Below are 16,328 nucleotides of genomic sequence, written 5' to 3'. Positions count from 1 at the left end.
CTGGATAGGGAATCCTGCTCGCAGATCCTGGGCAGAAAAGCTTGTGGTTGCTCCCAGACCAGAGCACAGGCCAGGAGAGGAGTAAACTCCTCTCCCTTGATTGTGCCACCTTGGAGGAACTAAGAACTTATAGGTCCCCAGAGTATACCCTCCACTTGACAAAGGACTCAAAAGTCAAGTAACTGGCTGGGGAAATGCCCAAAAAAGGGAAAAAATAAGACCACAGAAGGTTACTTTCTTGGTGAACAGGTATTTTCTTCCATCCTTTTGGATGAAGAAGAACAATGCATACCACCAGAGGAACACATAAAAGTCAAGACTTCTGCATCCAAAACCTCCAAAATAAATATGCAGTGGTCTCAGGCCATGGAAGAGCTCAAAAAGGATTTTGAAAATCAAGTAAGATAGGTGGAGGAAAAATTGGGAAGAGAAATGAGAGAGATGCAAGAAAATCATGAAAAGTGAGTCAATAGCTTGCTAAAGGAGATCCAAAAAAATGCTGAAGAAAATAACACCCTTAAAAATAGACTAACCCAAATGGCAAAAGAGGTCCAAAAAGATAATGAGGAAAAGAATGCTTTAAAAAGCAGAATTAGCCAAATGGAAAAGAAGGTTCAAAAGCTCACTGAAGAAAATAGTACTTTAAAAATTAGAATGAGGCAGATGGAAGCTAATGACTTTATGAGAAACCAAGAAATGACAAAACAAAATCAAAAGAATGAAAAAATGGAAGAAAATGTGAAATATCTCATTGGAAAAACAACTGACCTAGAAAATAGACCCAGGAGAGACAATTTTAAAATTATGGGACTACCTGAAAGACATGATCAAAAAAAGAGCCTAGACATCGTCTTTCATGAAATTATCAAGGAAAACTACCCATATACTCCAGACGAAGAGGATAAAATAGAAAGGGAAAGAATTTGCTGATCACCTGAAAGAGCGATCCCTGAAAGAGATCCCAAAAGGAAAATTCTTAGGAATATTGTAGCCAAATTCTAGAGTTTCCAAGTCAAGGAGAAAATATTGCAAGCAGCCAGAAAGAAACAATTCGAGTATTGTAGAAATACAATCAGGATAACACAAGATCTAGCAGTTCTTACACTGAGGGATCAAAGGGCTTGGAATCTGATATTCTAGAAGTCAAAGGAACTAGGATTAAAACCAAGAGTCACTTACCCAGCAAAACTGAGTATAATACTTCAGGGGAAAGAATGAATTGAATTGAATTTCATTCAATGAAATAGAGGACTTTCAAGCATTCTTGATGAAAAGATCAGAGCTGAATAGAAAAGTTGACTTTCAAACACAAGAATCAAGAGAAGCATGAAAAGGTAAACAGGAAAGAGAAATCATAAGGGACTTACTAAAGTTGAACTGTTTACATTCCTACATGGAAAGATATTTGTAACTCTTGAAACTTTTCTCAGTATTTAGGTAGTTGGAGGGATTATATGCATACATACATATAGATATATAGATAGATATACATATATATATACACACACATATATGGAGAGGGCACAGGGTGAGTTGAATAGGAAGGGATGATATCTAGAAAAATGAAAGTAAGGGTTGAGAGAGGAATATATTGAAAAGAGAAAGGGAGAAATGGAATGGGGCAAATTATCTCTCATAAAAGAGGCAAGAAAAATCTTTTTTCAATGGAGGGGAAAGGGGGGGAGGTGAGAGAGAAAAAGTAAACCTTACTCTCCTCACATTTGGCTTAAGGAGGGAATAACATGCACACTCAATTTGATATGAAAATCTATCTTACACTACAGGAAAGTTGGGGAGAAGGGGTTAAGTGAGGTGTGGGGGGGATGATAGAAGGGAGGGTTAGCAAATGGGAGGAGGGAGTAATTAGAAGTAAACACTTTTGGGAAGGAACAAAGTCAAAACAGAATAGAATAAATGGGGGTCAGATAGGATGGAGGGAAATATAGTTAGTCTTTCACAACATGACTATTATGGAAGTCTTTTGTATGACTACACAAGTATGTCCTATGTTGAATTGTTTGCCTTCTCAGTGGGGATAGGAGGGAGGAAGGGAGAGAAGTTGAAACTCAAAGTTTTAGGAACGAATGTTGAGAGTTATTTTTGCATGCAACTGGGAAATAAGAAATACAGACAATGGGATATAGAAATCTGTCCTGCGCTACAAGAAAAGAGAGAAGATGGGGATAAGGGAAGGGAGGAGTGTGATAGAAGAGAGGGCAGATTGGGGGATTGGGTAATCAGAATGCATGGTATCTTGGAGTGGGGAAAGGGAGAGATGAGAAAATTTGGAACTCAAAATCTTGTGGAAATGAATGTTGAAAACTAAAAATAAACATTAATTTTAAAAAAAGAAAACTGGGAGGTACCACCTCATACTTATCAGAAATGCCAAATGCTAGAGGGAATGTGGGAAAATAGGGACACTAATGCAATGTTGGCAGACTTTTAATTGGTCCAACCATTCTGGAGAACAATTTAGAACTATGCCCACAGGGCTATAAAACTGTGCAGACTCGTTGAATACCACTGATAGATCTGTATCCCAAAGATAGCAAGTATAATTTTCTCACTTTATTTTTCTTTCTTTTTTTTAGCAATATGATTAATAAGGAAATATGTTTTACATGATTTCATGTATATCATTGATATCATATTGTTTGCTTTCTCAATGAATACAGGTGAGGGGTGACAGGGAGGGAGAGAATTTGGGGCTCAAAATTTTAAGAAAATATGTGGAAAAATAAAAAAAAATTTAAAGGAACCCTTCAGGAAGTAAAAGAAGATATGAATTCAGAAGCTTCCAAGAGGAAATAATTTACAAAAGTGGAAAACAATTAAGAAGAACTATGAACATTACTATAATTAGTAGAGTATGTGATGCTTATGTATGCATAATAAAGGCAACTTATATTTGTAGCGTGCTCTAAGATTTAAAAATTGTCTTGCTCACAACAGCCTTGTGAGTAAACTACTGCAATTACTATGCCCATTTTACAGATGATAAAACAGGGGCCTCACATGTGGCTACTCTTAACTGACCAGAAATCACAGAACTAGTAAGTGTTAAAATTAGGTCTCTTAATTTCAAGATTATTAGTGTTTTCCTGGTCATTATTCTACACTAATTATGATGCAGTATGGGAATACAAAGAAATATGATTTAGTCCCTACCCCTATCTTGTTTATATTGTTAAAAGTGAGGTAGTAATAAGATCCTCTAGAGAAGACAAAATTCCTACAAATTAATAGGAAGTAGAAGACCTAATTCAGAAATTTTAGCAGCTATGCCATGATAGGTGAAATGAGGTCTTTAGAAGTGAGAAAACTGAGTTCTGATTACTGAACCTGGACTAGCCAAGTCAGTTATGTCAGCTGAGGATTTTTTGTAATTACAAGGCTCTCATTCTGTGTCCCAATGAGCTTAAGGCCTAAGGCCAAAGCAATCACATGATTGGGTCAACTTTAAGCCAGGTAGTAGGGTGATGATGAGGATTTATATCTTAGTCTAAGATAGACTAAGCTAGGTGACATAGTGGATAAAGTATTGAGCCTGGAATAAGACAGACTCATCTTCCTGAGTTCAAATTTAGCCTCAGACACTTACTGGCTATGTGACCCTGGGCAAGTCACTTAACCCTATACAATGAACTGGAGAAGGAAATGACAAACTATTCCAGTATCTTTGCCAAGAAGACCTCAAATGAGGTCATGGAGAGGCTGACACGACTGAAGAGCAACCAAAGACAAGAGTTAGGATTTAGGCCTTCTAGATTTAGCTATTAAAATCCGAAGTCATCTTTGGCAATAGTCCCGACAACAGGGCTTATATAACTCTTAAGTTGAAACAGCTCAGATATTTTTTATTCCTTTCCAGAATAAAGTCACTATAGAGTTTAAAAGCCTAGTAGTTGTGGACCAGGCATACTTCCTTTCTATTTTCTTGCAAGGGCACTAGTTGAGATGAAGGGATTATAATGTTCAGGAGCCTAGGACTCCATCCTTCTATTCCCTCCTTACTTATTTCATTACTGTTATTACATTCTGAATTTAGGGCAAGGGCCTTAATGATAGACCAGGGGATTGAGAAAAGCTAGTTAGTAGCAGTATATAAATATAACTGGCAGCTTCTTCCTAAGAATGTCCCACAGCTCTGTAGCCCTTCTAGTCAGATTAGGATTACTTGTAATATTTTTGAGATTCCTGGATTTTGAAATTTGTGTGGTCATTCATGGCTAGCAGAGGTTATAAGTGTAGTCAGGTGTCTAGCCTCTGTGACCAAGGGAGAAGATGGTAGAATACTGGGTACATGACCTTAAATCCCATAGGCTGATCATATAGGATAGAAGATGGTTGGCACTTCCAAACAGTGGTCTCCTACAGACCTAGGAAATACTGAGTTGATCTTCATTACTAGTGGAACAAAGAGCAGTTCCATCATCAAAAGATGATGAAATGATAATATGGGAAGTAAAATTCTTCCTCCTGACACTAATGGAGAATTTCCCATATGCACAAGAAAGTTATTCTTTTCAAATGCAGAAATGAAGGACTTCTGGTGCCAAGATGGTGGAATGAGGTAGGAACTCCCCAGAGCTTTCCCAAATTTCCCTCCAAAACAATTCCTGAGAATCAGTTCAGGAGCAGGGAAACAACTAACCAGCCCGGGACAGCTTGGAGGTTCAGAAGAAAAGATCTGTCTCACTGAGGTGAGAGAAGAGTATAGTCAGTGAGCAGTGACAGGAGGCCACACCCAAGGGACCTGTAGTGAGGCCCCAGTGTAGGCCATCAGCAAGCCCTCATCACCATTGTTGGCCATAAGTGAGGTCCCACCATCAACTGCAGGTCAGCAGTGAGACCCTGCTCCTGAAGCAAGCCAGCAGTGAGGTCCCCTACCCCTGGGGCAGGCCAATAGGAAGGCTATGCCCAGTAAAAGGCAACAAGGAAAGCCCCTCTTCAGGGCAAGCCAGCAAGTATGTTCCAAGCCCAAGTGTGAGCTAGTAGCAAAGTACTGAGTCCCAGCACAGGGAGCTTGGGACAATGCAGGAGCAAAACTCAATGCTTATAGAAAAGGACGAAGTCACAAAATAGGCAGAAAAAATGAGCCAAAAAAAAAAAACTCAACCAAAGAAAGTTACTATGGTGAGAAGGAGGATCATAGCACAAAATCAGACAGGAACAGCAATGTCAAAATGCCTATATGTAAAGCCTCAAAAAATGTAAATTGGTCTTGAACCTCCCCCCCAAAAAAAACTCTTGGGAGAGCTAAAAAAGAATTTTAAAAGGCAAATATAAGAAGTAGAAGAAAAATTGGGAAAAGAAATGAGAATATTGCAATAGAATCATGAAAAAAAGTCAAGAGCTTGGTAAAAGAAACAGAAAAAGATATACAAAATTTTACCAAAGAAAACATAAAAAGAGAATTCATTAAATGAAAAAGGAAGTACAGAAATTCACTGAAGAAAACAATTCCTTAAAAAGTACAACTGGCCAAATGGAAAAAGAAGTACAAAAGCTCACTGAAGAAAATAATTTTTAACAAATAGAATTGAGTAAGTGAAAGATAATGACTTCATGAGACATCAAGAAACAAGAAGATAAAATCTGAAGAATAAAAAAATAGAAGAAAATATAAAATATCTCAATGGAAAAACAACTCACATGGAAAATAGATTTAGAAGAGATAATTTAAGAATTATTAAACTACTTGAAAGCCATGATCAAAAAAGAGCCTAGACATCATATTTTAAGAAATTATCTAGGAAAACTGCCCTGATATCTTAGAATGAGAGGGCAACATAGAAATTGCAAGAATCCACCAATCATCATCTAAAAAAGATCCCAAAATGAAAACTGCCAGGAATGTCATAGCCAAACCTCAGAGTTCACAGGTCAAGGAGAAAATATTTCAAGAAGCGATTCAGATATCATGGACTCACAATCATGATCGCACAGGATTTAATAGCTTCTACCTTAAAGGAGCAGCGGGTTTGGTATGGGATATTTTGGAAGGTAAAGGAGGTAGAATTATAATTAAGACTCACCTAGCAAAACTGAATATAATTTTTTTGGGAGGGGGTGGGGAGAAATGAATATTTCATTAAATAGAAGACTTTCAAGAATTTATAATTAAAAGACCAGAGCCGAATAAAAACTTTGATCTTCAAATGCAAAACTCAAGAAAAGTATAAAAAGGTAAATAAGAAATAAAACATGAGAAATTCAATAAGGTTAAGCCGTTTATATTCCTACATGGCAAGATGATATTTGTAACTCTTAAAAACTTTATCACTATAAGGGCAATTAGAACTATACATATATGGAGGGAGTAGATGTGAGTTGACTATGATGGGATGATGTCCAAAAAACAAAATTAAGGAGTGAGAAAGAAGATTGCGCTGGGAGAAGAGGGAAGGGGGAGCTAAGAGGGGCTAAATTATCTCATAAACGAGGGGAGAAAGAGCTATTATAATGGAGGGGAAGATGGAGGGTGAGAGGCAATGTTTGAATGTTGCTCTCATCAGAATTGGCTTACAGAAGGAATAACGTACCCATTCAGTTGGATATAGAAGTCTATCTTTACAGGGAAATAAAAAGGGGACAGGGATAAGGGCAGGGGACAGATAGAAGGGAGGACAGAGTGGGAGAGGAAGTGGTCACATGTGAAGAAGGACAGAATAAAAAGTAATTGAGAATGATAATTGAGGGAAAAATAAGATGGAGGTAAATGCACAGTTAGTAATCATAACTGTAAACGTGAATGGGATAAACTCATAAAATGGAAGGAAAGCAGAATAGATTAAAAATTAGAATCATACAATACGCCATTTACAAGAAATACATTTGAAGCAGAGAGACACAAACAGTAAAGCTAAGGGGCTAGAATAGAAGTCTGTTACACTTCAGATGAAGTAAAAACCAAAAAAAGGATAGCAATATTGATTTCAGACAAAGCAAAAGAGATTAAAAGAATTAAGAAGAATTAAAAGAGATAAGGAAGGAAATTATATCTTCCTAAAAGATACCATAGACAATGAAGTAACATCTCTATGAAACTTATATGCACCAAATAGTAAAGCATGTAAATTTTTAAAGAAGTTAAATGAATTACAGGAGGAAATAGATAATACAACTATATTAGTGGGGACTTTCAGGTTTTCCTTGTCAAAACTAGATAAATCTAACCAAAAAATAAACAAGAAAGAAGTTAAGGAGGTTAATAGAATTTTAGAAAAGTTAGATATGATAGACCTCTGGAGAAAACTGAATGGGAAGAGGAAAGAATATACCTCTTTCTCAGAGATGCATTGCACCTGCACCAAAATTGACTGTGTATAAGAGCATAAAAACCTCTTAACAAAATACATAAAAGCAGAAATATTAAATACATCCTTTTCAGATCATAATACAATAAAAATCACATTCCATAAAGGGTCCTGGAAAGACAGATTAAAAAGTAATTAGAAACTAAATAATCTAATCCCAAAGAATAAGTGAGTCAAAGAACAAATCATAGAAACAATAAAAATTTGATTAAAGAGAATAACAACAAAACAACATACCAAAATTTATTGGATGCAGCCAAAGCAGTACTTAGGGGGAAAATGTATAACTCTAAATGCTTACATCAATAAAATAGAGAAAGAGAAGATTAATGAATTGGGTGTGCAACTAAAATAACTTGGAAAAGAACAAATTAAAAATTCCCAAACACCAAATTGAAAATCAAAGGAGAGATTAATCAAATTGAAAGTAAGAAAACCATTAAACTAATAAATAGAACTAGAAGCTACTTTCATAGAAAAAAAATCCACCAAAATAAACCTTTGGCTAATTTGATTATAGAAAGAAAAGAAGAAAATCAAATTAACTATCAAAAGTGAAAGGGGTGTATTTGTCACCAATAAAGAAGAGATTAAAACAATTATTAGGAGCTAGTTTGTCCATTTATATGTTGATAAATCTGATAATCTAAGCAAAATTGTTTGCTATTTACAAAAATACACCCAGATTAAGAAAAGGAAATAGAATACCTAAATAGCCCAATCTTAGAAAAAAAGAAATTGCACAAGTCCCCGTTGAACTCCCTAAGAAAATATTCCCAGAGCCAGAGGGACTCACAAGTAAATTCTACCAAATATTTAAAGAACACTTAATCCCAATACTATATGAACAATTCAGAAAAATCAGAGGATTCCTATCAAATTTCTTTTATGATACAAATATGATACTAATACCCCAACCAGGAAAGGAGAAAACTATAGACCATTTTCCCTAATGAATGTTGATACATAATTTTAAAATAAAAGCCTAGCAAGGAGATTATGGCAATATAGCACAAAGATCATACACCATGACCAACTGGCATTTATACCAGGAATACAGTGCTGATTCAATATTAGGAAAATTCTCAGCATAATTGAGCATATCAGTAACAAAACCAACAGAAATCATATGATTATCCCAATATATGAGGGGAACATGAGGCCTTTGACAAAATATATTTATTACTGTTTAAAAAAAAAAAACAACACTAGAGACAATAGGAATAAATGGAGCTTTCCTTAAAAATGATAAGTAATGTCTATCTAAAGCCATCAGCAAGCATTGTCTGTAAAGGGGATAAGCTAGAAGTCTTCCCAATAAAATCAGGAATGAGGCAAAGATGCCCATCATGACCTCTGTTATTTAATATTGTACTAGAAATACTAGCTATAGAATTAAGAGAAGAAAAAAATTGAAGAAATTAGAATGGGCAATGAAGAAACAAAATTATCATTCTTTGAAGATGATATGATGGAATACTTAGAGAATCAACTAAAAAACTACTTGAAATAATTAACAACTTTTTAAAAATTACAGGATACAAAATAAACCCATATAAATCATAAATGTTTGTATATGTTACCAACAAAGTCCTGCAGCAAAAAATGGAAAGAGAAATTCTATTTAAAATAATGGTAAACAATATAAAATATTTGGAAGTCTACCTACCAAGACAAACCTAGGAACACAATTACAAAACGCTTTTCACACAAATAAAGTCAGAGCTAAATAACTGGGAGAATATTCGTTTACTCATGAATAGGCTGAGCCAATAAAATCAAAATAACAATTCTACCTAAATCAGTCTATTCAGTGTCATACCAAACTACCAAAAATTATTTTGTAGAGCTAGAAAAAAAAGTAATTCAATTTTTCTAGAAAAACAAAAGGTCAAAAATTTCAAGGGAATTAATGGGGGAAAAAATGTAAAGGAAAGTTGCCTCACAGTACCAGATATCAAACTGTATTAGAAAGTGGTAATGATCAAAACAATCTGGTACTGGATAAGAAATAGAGTGGTCGATCAGTGGAATAGAACAGGGACACAATACATTGTAATAAATGACCTTAGTAAATCTAGTATTTGATAAATCTAAATATTCAACCTTTTGAAACAGAAACTTCTTATTTGCAAAAAACAAACAAACAAAACAGCAAAAAACAAAAAACGTGCTGGGCAAACTGGAAAATAGAATGGCAGAAACTAGGTAGAGACCAACACCTCACACCATATACCAAGATAAGGTCAAAATGAATACATGGTCTAGATATAAAGAGTGATACCAGAAGCAAATTAGGAAAGCATGGAGTAGTTGGTCTGTTAGATCTATGAATAAGGGAAGAATTTAGGACCAAATAAGAGTTAGCCTTATGAGATGTAAAATGGATAATTTTGATTATACTAAAGGAAGAAGGATTTACACAAACAAAACCAATACAACCAAAATTAGAAGGAAAGCAGAAAGCTGGGGGCAGGGGAAATTTTTTTATAACAAATTTCTCTGATAATGGGCTCATTTCTCAAATATATAGATAACTGAGTCAAATTTATAAGAATATGTCATTCCCCAATTGATAAATATTCAAAGAATATGAACAGGTAATTTTCAGATGAAGAAATCAAAGCTAACTATGATCATATGAAAAAATGTTCTAAATCACAACTGATTTTAAAAATGCACATTAAAATATCTCTGAGATACCACCTCATACTCATCAGGTTGACTAATAAGACAGAAAAGGAAACGATAAATGTTGGAGGGGATGTGGGAAAACTGGTACATAAATGGCCTATTGGTATATAGGTTATCCAACCATTCTGCAGAACGATTTGGAACTATGCCCAAAGGGGATCTGTGTATACCCTTTGCTCCAGCAATACCACTGACTAGGTCTGTATCACAAAGGTTTTTTTAAAAAGGGGAAAAGAACCTATTTATACAAAAATATTTATAGCAGTTTCTTTTTTGTGATGGCCAAGAATTGAAAATTGAGGGGATGCCCATCGATTGGGGAATGACTGAACAAATTAAAGTATACAATTGTAATGGAATATTATTCTGTTATAAGGAATTTTGAGAAGTATGACTTCAGAAAAATCTGGAAAGACTTAAATGAACTAGTACAAAGTGAAGTAAGCAGAACCAGGAGAATATTGTACACAGTAACAGCAATATTGTAAGATGAACAACTGTGATGACTTAGCTGTTCTCAGGAATAAAATGATCCAAGTCAATCCCGAAGGACTCATGATGAAAAATGCTATCTGCTTCCAGAGAAATAAAATTATATTGTCTGAACACAGACTGAAATATAGTCTTTTTCTGTTTCTTTCATTCATTCTTTCTCTCTCTTCTGGCAAAAAAAAAAGTGACTAACATGGAAATGTTTTACATGATTGCATATGTGCAACCTATATCAGATTGCTTACCATCTCAGGGAAGAGAGTGGAAAGGGAAGAGGGAATAGATTTTGGAACTTAAAACTTTTTTTAAAAGGTACATTAAAAACTTTTTATATGAAATTGAAAATAAAAATAAAATATTTTTTTAAAAAATGAAGACATAGGGGGGCGGAGCGAAGATGGCGGAGTAGAAAGACGCACATACACATAGCTCCGAACCCACAACCCACAGAACGGCTACAGGGGAGTAACTCATGGCGAATTCTGCACCCAGAGGCCACGGAATATTGGAGCGAGGGAGATTTCTGTTCCGGAGGGACCTGCAAACCTCTCGCGGGGGGTCCTTCGCGCTGCGGACTGGGTGCCGGGACTGGGAGCTGAGGGCAGCCCTGCAGCGGCCGCGGCACCGAGAGGAAAAGATCCGAGTAGGCTTCGGGGATGGGATCTCCAGCGGCCACGCGGGTCCCTCCACCCACAGAGGGACCTGCAAACCTCTCGCAAAAGGTCCGTTGCACTGCAGACGTGGAGCCCAGCCCAGACCTGCTGCGGCCACGGCACCAAGAGAAACAGACCCGAGCAGGCTTCAGGGACGGGGTCTCCAGTGGCCGCACAAGTCCCTCCGCCCACAGGTGACGGGGGTCGGTGAGAGAGTCTCTTTGGCGGGTCGAGAGGGGAGTGGAGTGCCCCCATGAAGGTAGAAGCTGAGAGGCAGCGGCAGACAGGGGCTCCCCAAGCGGGCGGGAGCCTGGATCCATTGTGGAAGGTCTGTGCATAAACCCCCTGAGGGAACTGAGCCTGAGAGGCGGCCCTGCCCAGACCTGGCCACCTGAACTTAATTCTCACACTGAATAGCAGCCCTGCCCCCACCAAAAGCCCTAAGGCTAGAAGCAGCATTTGAATGTCAGTCCCCAAACGCTGGCTGGGAGGACCAGGAGGCAAGGTGGGTGTGAGGAGAATATTCAGAGGTCAAGTCACTGGCTGGGGAGAATGCCCAGAAAAGGGAAAAGAAATAAAACTATTGAAGGGTACTTTCTCGGAGAACAGACATTTCCTCCCTTCCTTTCTGATGAGGAAGAACAATGCTTACCATCAGGCAAAGACACAGAAATCAAGGCTTCTGTGTCCCAGCCCACCCAATGGGCTCAGGCCATGGAAGAGCTCAAAAAGAATTTTGAAAATCAAGTTAGAGAGGTGGAGGAAAAACTGGGAAGAGAAATGAGAGATATGAAAGAAAAGCATGAAAAGCAGATCAGCTCCCTGCTAAAGGAGAACCAAAAAAATGTTGAAGAAATTAACACCTTGAAAAGTAGCCTAACTCAATTGGCAAAAGAGGTTCAAAAAGCCAATGAGGAGAAGAATGCTTTCAAAAGCAGAATTAGCCAAATGGAAAAGGAGATTCAAAAGCTCACTGAAGAAAATAGTTCTTTCAAAACTAGAATGGCACAGATGGAGGCTAAGGACTTTGTGAGAAAGCATGATATCACAATACAAAACCAAAAGAGTGGAAAAATGGAAGATAATGTGAAATATCTCATTGGAAAAACAACTGACCTGGAAAATAGATTCAGGAGAGACAATTTAAAAATTATGGGACTACCTGAAAGCCATGATCAAAAGAAGAGCCTAGACATCATCTTCCATGAAATTATCAAGGAAAACTGCCCTGAGATTCTAGAACCAGAGGGCAAAATAAATATTCAAGGAATCCACAGAACACTGCATGAAAGAGATCTCCAAAAAGAGAAACTCCTAGGAACATTGTGGCCAAATTCCAGAGTTCCCAGGTCAAGGAGAAAATATTGCAAGCAGCTAGAAAGAAACAATTCAAGTATTGTGGAAATACAATCAGGATAACACAAGATCTAGCAGCCTCTACATTAAGGGATCAAAGGGCATGGAATAGGATATTCCAGAAGTCAAAGGAACTAGGACTAAAACCAAGAATCACCTACCCAGCAAAACTGAGTATAATACTTCAGGGGAAAAATTGGTCTTTCAATGAAATAGAGGATTTTCAAATTTTCTTGATGAAAAGACCAGAGCTGAAAAGAAAATTTGACTTTCAAACACAAGAATGAAGAGAACCATGAAAAGGTGAACAGCAAAGAGAAGTCATAAGGGACTTACTAAAGTTGAACTGTTTACATTCCTACATGGAAAGACAATATTTGTAACTCTTGAAACATTTAAGTATCTGGGTACTGGGTGGGAGTACACACACACACATGCACACACGCACACACACATGCACACACGCACACACACAGAGACAGAGTGCACAGAGTGAATTGAAGAGGATGGGATCATATCTTAAAAAAAAAATGAAATCAAGCAGTGAGAGAGAAATATTGGGAGGAGAAAGGGAGAAATTGAATGGGGCAAATTATCTCTCATAAAAGAGGCAAGCAAAAGACTCATTAGTGGAGGGATAAAGAGGGGAGGTGAGAGAAAAACATGAAGTCTACTCTCATCACATTCCACTAAAGGAAAGAATAAAATGCACACTCATTTTGGTAGGAAAACGTATCTCACAATACAGGAAAGTGGGGGACAAGGGGACAAGCAGGGTGGGGGGGTGATAGAAGGGAGGGCATGGGGAGGAGAATGCAATTCAAGGTCGACACTCATGGGGAGGGATAGGATCAAAGGAGAATAGAAGTAACGGGGGACAGGATAGGATGGAGGGAAATATAGTTAGTCCTATACAACACAACTATTATGGAAGTCATTTGCAAAACTACACAGATTTGGCCTATATTGAATTGCTTGCCTTCCAAAGGGAAGGGGTGGAGAGGGAGGGAGGTAAAGAAGTAGGAACTCAAAGTGTTAGGATCAACTGTAATGTTCTTACCACTAGGAAATAAGAAATACAGGTAAAGGGGTAAAGAAAGCTATCTGGCCCTACAGGATGAAAGAGAAGATGGAGACAAGGGCAGAGAGGGATGATAGAAGAGAGAGCAGATTGGTCACAGGGGCAATTAGAAAGCTTGGGTTTGGGGGGGGAGGGGATAAAAGGGGAGAAAATTTGTAACCCAAAATTTTGTGAAAATGAATGTTAAAAGTTAAATAAATTAAAAAAATAAAATTAAATTAAATTTAAAAAAAAATGAAGACATATGTTCCATCTTTTGGTTTTAGGTTAGAATTCTCTTACATTTTCCCAATCCAGTGCAAGTGATTCAATTATGAACAAAATTATAGAAGCATAGTCTTAGATTTGGATAATACTTTAGAAGTCTTCTGATTAGTCCTGCTACCCCCAACAAGAGGTTGGGCTCTCTACAGCATCATAGATAAGTGTACTTCAGTCTCTTAACCACTTCCAAGGAAAGGGAAAGGATTATTTCATAAGGCAGTCAGTTCATTTCATTATTGAACAACTCTTTTTCTTTAAATGTTCTTGCTTATATTAAACTGAAATCCACCTCCCTTTCACTTCCACTTATAGAATAATAGAATTTTATAGGTGGAAGAGACCCTAGAGATTTAGCTCCTTCATTTTATAGATGATGATACTGACCCCCAGTGATTACTTGCCCAAGATCCAGAATTAATGATTATCAAAGCCAAGACAAGATTCCAGGTCTCCTGACTCCCAGTTCAGTTTGCTTTTCACCATACCACACCATTGTTCCTAGTTACTGTCCTCTTGATCCAAAGTGGGGTACCCCAAGGGATGTATAAGATGAGCCATAAAATCTGACAAAAAATATAATTGCTGTTCGTATATATTTTTTAAAACAAAAAAAGTTTATCTCCACTAATAGTAAATATATAGTTTGATATTGGCATATTCACTCTATTTCTGTGAGATGGTCATGTGTCCAGAATAATAGTGAGGAGATTTCACAATGTAGAGGGGTTAACAGTGATATTCTCTCCCATACGTTCACTTTTAACAAATTTGCTACATATTACACAAGCTGCATTAAATTCATTTCTGCCTTGTTATCTAGTTTTAATTAGATTAGCCCCCCAGAAAATATACAGGTGACTTAACAAGATTCCTGCAATGAAGTCAAAGAGTGGAGATAATAACAATTTGAAAACAAGTGACCAAGGAGAAAATAGCAGACCTGACATTTCTCCTATGTCTAGCAGTACCTCTGTCAGTCATAGTACAAGAACAAATCAATGACAACATAATCAGATCAGAAAGTAGCAAGCCTCCCAAAATTATCAAATGTTATTATCAAAAATGTTATTTGAAATATAGATTTACCTCCATTATTATTAATAGTTTTTTGTTTTTGAAATGGTTTTAATATTTCCCAGTTAAGTACAAAAACAATTTTTAACATTTGCTTTAAAAAATTTTTGAGTTCCAAAGTCTCTCCCTCCCTCTGTACCTCCCCCTCTCTTGTGAAAACAAGCAATTTGATAAGTTATGTATGAACAGTCATGCAAAACACATTTCCATATTAGTTATGTTGTGAAAGAAAACATAAACAAAAAAAAAGAAAGCCAAGAAAAATAAAATTCAAAAAAGCATGGTTGGATTTAGAGTCAAACTCCATCAGTTCTTTCTCTGGAGGTGGAGAGTATTTTTTCATTTTAAGTCCTTCAAAATTGTCTTGCTGGGTATAGCTAAATCAGGAGTAGGGAACCTATGACCTTGAAGCCATAACTGATCTTCTAGGTCCTTGCGGATGGCCTCTTGACTGTGTCCAAGTTTGTTCTATAAAGTTTGGATTCAGTGAGAGGGCCTCACTTGGGCACCTAAAGGCCCCTTGTGGCCTCCAGGCCACAGTCTCCCCACCCCTGAGCTAAATCAATAGCTAAGTCATTCACAGTTGATAATCATATAATATTGCTGTTAATGTGTGCAATGTTCTACTGGTTATGCTCATTTCATTTTGCATCAGTTCAGGTAGGTCAGGTTTTTCTGAGAGCATTCTGCTCATTCCTTCTTTTTTTTATTTAATTAATTTATTTGTTTTCAGTTTTCAACAATCACTTCCATAAGTTTACAATTTTCTCCACCTCTTTCCTACTTCTCTCCCTGAGACAGCATGCAATCTTATATGGGTTCTACATATACACTCTTATTAAACACCTTTTTACATTAGTCATGTTGCATAGAAGAATTAAAACAAATGAAAGAAACCATGAGAAAAACCAAACAAAAATATAACATAACACAAGAGAAAATAATCTGCTTCATTCTGCACTCTGGTTCTATAGTCCTTTCTCTGGATGTGGATGACATTTTGCATCAAGAGCCCTCTGGGAATATTTTAGGTCTTTGCATTGCTGTGAAGGGTGAAGTCTATCAGAAACATTCCTTGCACAATGTGGCTGTTACGGTGTATAATGTTCTCCTGGTTATGTTCATTTCACTCAGCATCAGTTCATATGTCTTTCCAGGCTTTTCTGAAGTCCACAAGTTTGTCATTTCTTATAGCACAATAGTATTCCATTACATTCATATACCACAACTTGTTCAACCATTTCCCAATTGATGGGCATTCCCCTGATTCCCATTTCTTGGCCATAACAAAAAGAACTGCTACAAATATTTTTGTACATGTGGGACCTTTTCCCATTTTTATGATCTCTTTGGGATATAGCCCTAGGAGGGATGTAGCCCTAGGAGCAATAT

The 16,328-nt window shown here is 36.9% G+C and overlaps 1 protein-coding gene across 1 annotated transcript in view; it reads right to left on the bottom strand.

Annotated features, from left to right (window-relative positions):
- LOC140506490 (uncharacterized) overlaps positions 1-16,328 on the bottom strand; it is a 39,320-nt gene that overhangs the window by 2,840 nt on the left and 20,152 nt on the right. The window lies entirely within an intron of this gene.

Source organism: Notamacropus eugenii, chromosome 5 (assembly GCF_028372415.1).
Source record: "Notamacropus eugenii isolate mMacEug1 chromosome 5, mMacEug1.pri_v2, whole genome shotgun sequence".
NCBI classification, from domain to species: domain Eukaryota; kingdom Metazoa; phylum Chordata; class Mammalia; order Diprotodontia; family Macropodidae; genus Notamacropus; species Notamacropus eugenii.
The sequence above is the reverse complement of the archived record's forward strand: the minus strand, read 5'-3'. Positions and strand labels throughout refer to the sequence as shown.